The 6,054-nt window shown below is 25.9% G+C and overlaps 1 long non-coding RNA gene across 1 annotated transcript in view; it reads right to left on the bottom strand.

Moving 5' to 3' along the window:
• The window catches only part of LOC121172903 (uncharacterized), a 2,813-nt gene extending 1,159 nt beyond the window's left edge, over nucleotides 1–1,654 (bottom strand). The window contains exon 1 of the long non-coding RNA XR_005886712.1: nucleotides 1,345–1,654. This is a non-coding gene — a long non-coding RNA (uncharacterized lncRNA). The remainder of the gene's footprint in view (nucleotides 1–1,344) is intronic.
• Between the last annotated feature and the right edge of the window lie 4,400 nt (nucleotides 1,655–6,054).

The raw sequence follows: 6,054 nt of genomic DNA, 5'->3' as shown, positions 1-6,054 counted from the left end.
GGGGGTGTGGAGAATACATTGAACATGGGAATGCAGAGATAGGAGGAAACCAAGACAACGAATGTTTCAGATCTTAGCATAATCTTGCGACACCGATGGCGCTTTGAAGAGACTATTGTCACCAAATAATTGAATATCAAATAACACGGTTTTATCTAAATCTCTAAAACTTTCTAGGTAACCAAATATTAGGCCATGCAACACTTCCAATAATATACTATATCACTACGCAATTGATGCTAGAAATTATTAAGACATGGTATCTCTTAAAAGAGATCACCAATTCAATTCTACACGGTCTTTAACTTTTTGGGGGTACGTATTAGCATATGGCCGTTCCAGTTTGGCTATAGAGTGGAGACGGTGGTTTTTGGTTAAGTATCCTATGGATCTAATTATCCACATGTATATGGATAGGAATTGAAGACTCCGGATTTGGTCCCATCAATTATGTATGTTCAACAAAATATTCATAAGAAAAATATACACAAACTCGAAAGACAAATAAAAATAGAAGGCATATATGGAACGAGAATATAAATAGTTTAATGTTACTACAAAGAACATAATAAAATTGTCTTACATAAAAAAACAACTTTAAATAAATAAGAATCACGGTAGTAGTTGATAACTATATATACGACTACTTAAAAAAATAGTGTGTATTTATTTTTTAATCTTAATAGGAATGAACATAGGTAATGAATAATTCACTCAATAAATACCCGTAAAAATTGTTCATGATGTAAGTTAATTATATTATTTGTTTGATAAATATGGGTACAAACACAAGTATTATGATTTATGAATACCTTAGTACACCCTTCATCCTACACTTGTTTTTTTACAGCCACTTCATCCTATACTTATAAACACACAATTATAATAACAATTTAAAAACTAAACTTATAGAGTAATCGACTATTGTTAATTTGTCCTCTGTTATATATCAATCTATAGAGCGCTGAGAGGACCTCGACGGAAGCTAGCTATACTAAGTACTGACCATTAATTAAATCATAATGTATGACTATGACTATACTATAATGTATTTAATTTTATCATTGTTACATTTTTATATGGACATGCGTGTAGACTATTATGATTATTGTCTAGCTTGTTGCAATAATAAAATCATTGTGTATTTTTGCATTTATTATGACTTATGCTATAATCTCCGGCCACCTTCTGATGAAGTCAAACATCATTTACAGACAATGATACGAAAGTTAATTATTTTTAACATATTGAGAAAACAAATAAGATAGCATCTGTATAACAACGGTAAAATAGTCAAATATATATCATATATCAACAGTAGAAATCAAATGGCCAACTACTAACCTAGAAAAAGAGAGAGCAAATCATGAAACTCCGAAGGAAGCTTACATGCGTTATTAGGATGAAGCAAATGGTTAATGGTTCAAGAGATTTTGAATGTTCTAATACGAAAAGACATTTTTAAAACCAATATATAACAGTTATTTTATTTGTCGCCTTACATATCATTATCTTTTTTTTTTTTTTAAATGGTGTGGGTGTCGTTAACCAAATAGCACAAGAAGCATTTAAAATGCTTGATACAAATTTCTTAGTTAAAGAAAAATAAAAAGTATTTTTAAGTATTGAGATGTTAAATATGTGTTTGATTGTGTTTTTGTTTATTATTTTTCAAAAAAATTATTTTGAATAAAAGATTTCAAAAAATTGTTTTTTAAACAATTGAAATAGGGGAAGAGAATATGAAAATGTAAGGAAGAATATTAATAATAAAAAAACAGAAAATATAAAAACTTAGAGATATTCTATGTTATTATTTTTAAACTACTCTTATTATTTCTTCTTTTTTTTGGAAACAAAAAATATTTAAAAAAAACTATATACCCTAAAAAAGATCCACTTTTAATTTTAATTAATTAACCCATTTTTAAGGAATTTGATATTTATACACTATTAGATCAAAATTTATGTTAATATAACTTAGAGGATGCTAATTATACAATTTAATAAACTTATTATATATAATCGTCTAATTGTAAAATTTAATAAAGATGTTGTATAAACACTTTTTTTTTATAAAAATGTTTTTGAAAATAGAATATCTCTAAATTCAGTACGTTGTTCCATTTTCTGCTTTTTATTGCCTACATTTTTTCATCAAAATTTTATATTTTCTTCCTCTATTTCAATTTTACTTTCATTTTAATTCATTGACCTATTCTTTAAAAATACTATCAACCATTTCAAGTCCATGAAATGCTTTTTTTTCGTCATTCAATTTGATGTTATATTTTTAAATAGGGACATTTTTTTAAGAGGAACGTGTATTATTTGGATTTTTTATTTATTTTTCTTATCAAGGAAAAAAAATGCTAATATAGGTGACAAATTCGGAGTGGCCGGAAGTCACTCACAAGTACCAATTATGTGTGCAATTATTGCTTCCATTCCATACACGAAAACCCCTCACCCAATTACATTGTTCCATTTCATAATCTAATATCATGATATTCACAAACTCTTTGCAATAATTCAAGGATAAATTAATCCATAATGCCACGTGGCGATCCACCTGTGATCCCAATCATTGAAGCAACATAACTAATCAGCATCTCTTGGAACTCAGATACAACTTCTAATGAAAGAAAGACAAGTGGACCAATCATATGTCCCCGCGTCACTCATTCAAACTATGATTCCAAAATTATCCTCAGCCGCTAATTATGTTGACCACATAAAATCACATTGAGTCAGTGATTGCTCTCCAAATATGTTTCAACGCGTGATTTTAGAATGATATTTTTTCTTTATTATTTTAAAATATAAAAATAATAAAACACATCACATACTTTCTAATTAATATTCTAAATGTACGTGTTTTCCTTAAAAAAAATGCTCAATATACTTTTTAATTTTTACTTATTAACAGACTAATTAGTATGTTGAAGATAAGATTAAATTATTTGAACACAATTTAAGTTTGATATTTGACAATAATTTTTTTCAAATTTTACTTACCCACAAACTCTAGATTAGTTGATACTATGAATAGGGTGTTAAGGAAAAAAAAACTAATTTGTTTTAAAAAAAATTTCAAAAATAACTTTCCCCCTCATTCTTTAACATCTTAACCGTTGTATTACACATACTTCACTTAATTATGAAAAAATTATTGATTAAAATACTATTTAAATTTATTTTATGAAACATTATAAACATAATTATAAAATATTATAACAATATTTTACAATAAGTTTATATAAATTTGAAGTTTGATGCGGCCATGATGCACCTTCAATGCTGCATTTCGTGAAGCTTATTATGTTATTTTAGTCACAACTCATTACCTCACATTTCATGTAATTATAGAAGAAACTAAAGCTTTAATGTGACAAAAAAAAAAGGATTAAGGTTTACTAGGTTTTCATTTTTTTTAAATACTATTATAATTATAATTTCAAATGAGGTTTTTTATAATAAAAAAGTTGAATTATCTTTGGTTATATTTATTAAATTTTTACAAGGAAGGGAGGGGGGATCTTCATTTTAATAATTTTTTAATATAATTATATAAAAAATACAATGCTATTATAATACAAATTTAATGTTCTATGTTTTGATTTATAAATATTATATAATTCTATTACTCTATAAATAAATAAATAAAATATCCTCCATTCCTTTCCCTTATAAAAATTTACTCCCAAATATATAATTTTTATTTATTTAGTCGCGTACAAAAGTAAAATGTAACAAAATAAATAAATGATACGGTGTCCTTTTTTATATATACATATAAGTGATGCAATATTTCTCACCTTTAATAAAATAAAAAATAGAATACCTTAAATTATACAATAAAGAAATTGTCCTAAAATTCGACGTTTTCCTCTATTAAAAAACTGCAGTTAAAAACAAAAGTATATAATATTTTTCACAGCATAATGTAAAAAAAAAATAAAAATGTTTGTTCTTGTGTTCCCAACTTTCTTCCTTGTATCTGACTGTACCTCGGAGGATACAGCACGCAGGCCCATTAAAGTGGCAGATTCGCCTTAATTTTCAGTGACTAATTTTACGCAACAATTCTCTAAAATAAAATAACAAATAAAATTCTACGCAACGATTTCTCTCGTGAATTTAGTTCAGCTGTTGGATATAAAGAAAAGTGTGAAAGGGAATTAAAATATTCAAAAAGTTGAAAAAGAAACAGACGTCTAACCTCCTAAATGCAATTGCAACAGACAACGCCGTCTTTTCCAAAATCAAATTCCATTTCGGTTTCAGACCATCTAACGCGTTTAATTCATATTCAACCCCTCGACGTTAACATAATTGCGCCTCTGGTACGCTATCCATCACTATCAATGTGAACCTCATCAGCATTCTAAAATGGATATACTACCATTTACTGTAGATATTTAACATATTTATTTAAGTTATATACTGAAAATATGCTATTCGCTATTTTAAAATGTATTCCCTAATATATAAATCATTTTTATATAAAATATATTAATTATAATTTAAAATTTTATAAAATAACAATAAAGTGTCTGTTAAAATTTCTCTTGAATACGAAGGTTCCTTGCCTTGTATATTTTTCTGATGCCCCGCCTTCCTTTCATCCATTCACAACTTTACAGTATAACACTTTTGATAAGCACAAAACTTAAAGTATAGTTCTATAACTATTTTTCAATAAGAATTAAAGTTTTATTTTGATAATATGCAAAAATAAAGATTTATATTAAAATAATATGCATGTTACTGAGGGTTTTTTTTTTTTTTTAAAGAATGCATGTTACTGAGGTCATTTACATAATTGAAAAATAGCACGAAGATCATTTACATAATTGTATGTAAGTTTTTTTAATTTTGATAATTAACTATAGTCCTATTTGAATGAATTTTTTATTTACTTATAAAAAATTAGGAAGGTAAAATAATTAAAATAAGTTGTTCACATAGATTAAAATTAATTTATGTACTTAATTTTTATGAAAAAATTCATTTAACTTCTTTAAAAGTTAAGGTGAGTAAATTGATTTTATCTTATGAAAAAAATCAATGTTTTATATTTTTTTTATCTTATAGTAAATACTTATAAATTGACCCTAAAATAACAAGATATCTTACAAATTGAAAAGTGTTACTAACATTTTCATAAGTAATTTATGCACTTTTTTCAACAGTTTTATTCTTTATTATTGGTTGAAAATCATAATTTTATAGATCTCATTTTTTGTTTAAGGAACTTTACACGTGATTTGATTTTTCAACAAATATAACAAAAAACAAAAGTAAGTTAGAAGAAGTGCTATTATATTATATATCAGTATTTCACCACCATGTTAGCAAAAAAAAAAAAAAGTATACGACCACCCGTGTGCCGTGTAGAATAGAATAGTATTATTGTTATGATTTAATATTTATTCTTAGATGGTGATATAGGACCAAGATTCAATAGGCCATGGTGGGTGAGTAATTAATGTAAGAGGCAATATAAAATATTAAAAAATACCTTTTAAATAAACCCGGCTTCTGTTTTATAGTTTAACTTATGGAATAAATAATTTTTCGTAACAAACTAATCATCAAATCGCAGACGACGAACATGTACTTAGCACATTCATGTTAGCAAAGGTCAATAAGTTCTCAGTGGCTGATATAGATTTATTTATTTTAGATGCGTATATTTTGAAATTCAAATTCAAAAATTTAGACACAATTCGTTTTAGGTTATTCTATTTTTAACGTGTGCTGCTTCATGGGGTATTATTGGTTATGATAAGCGTGGTAATTTAAAAGCTAAAAATGATTGAGAATAAGTTTTAGAAGGTATTCAATAAAAAAATGTAAGATATAATAAGGAAAAAATTATAACATTATTAAATTTTATAATAATTACTTTAAAAATCACACAAATAATAATATAAAATTATTTTACTCATTAATACATCACTATTAAACTCAAATAAAATTAGAAGTTACACTGTAAGAATATATATACTCTGACATGCTGGCTATTTTGAGTTTTAGCCGGCAACATTC

The sequence above is a fragment of the Glycine max genome, chromosome 10, assembly GCF_000004515.6.
Source record: "Glycine max cultivar Williams 82 chromosome 10, Glycine_max_v4.0, whole genome shotgun sequence".
Lineage (NCBI taxonomy): Eukaryota > Viridiplantae > Streptophyta > Magnoliopsida > Fabales > Fabaceae > Glycine > Glycine max.
This window is presented reverse-complemented; position numbering and strand designations above follow the sequence as displayed.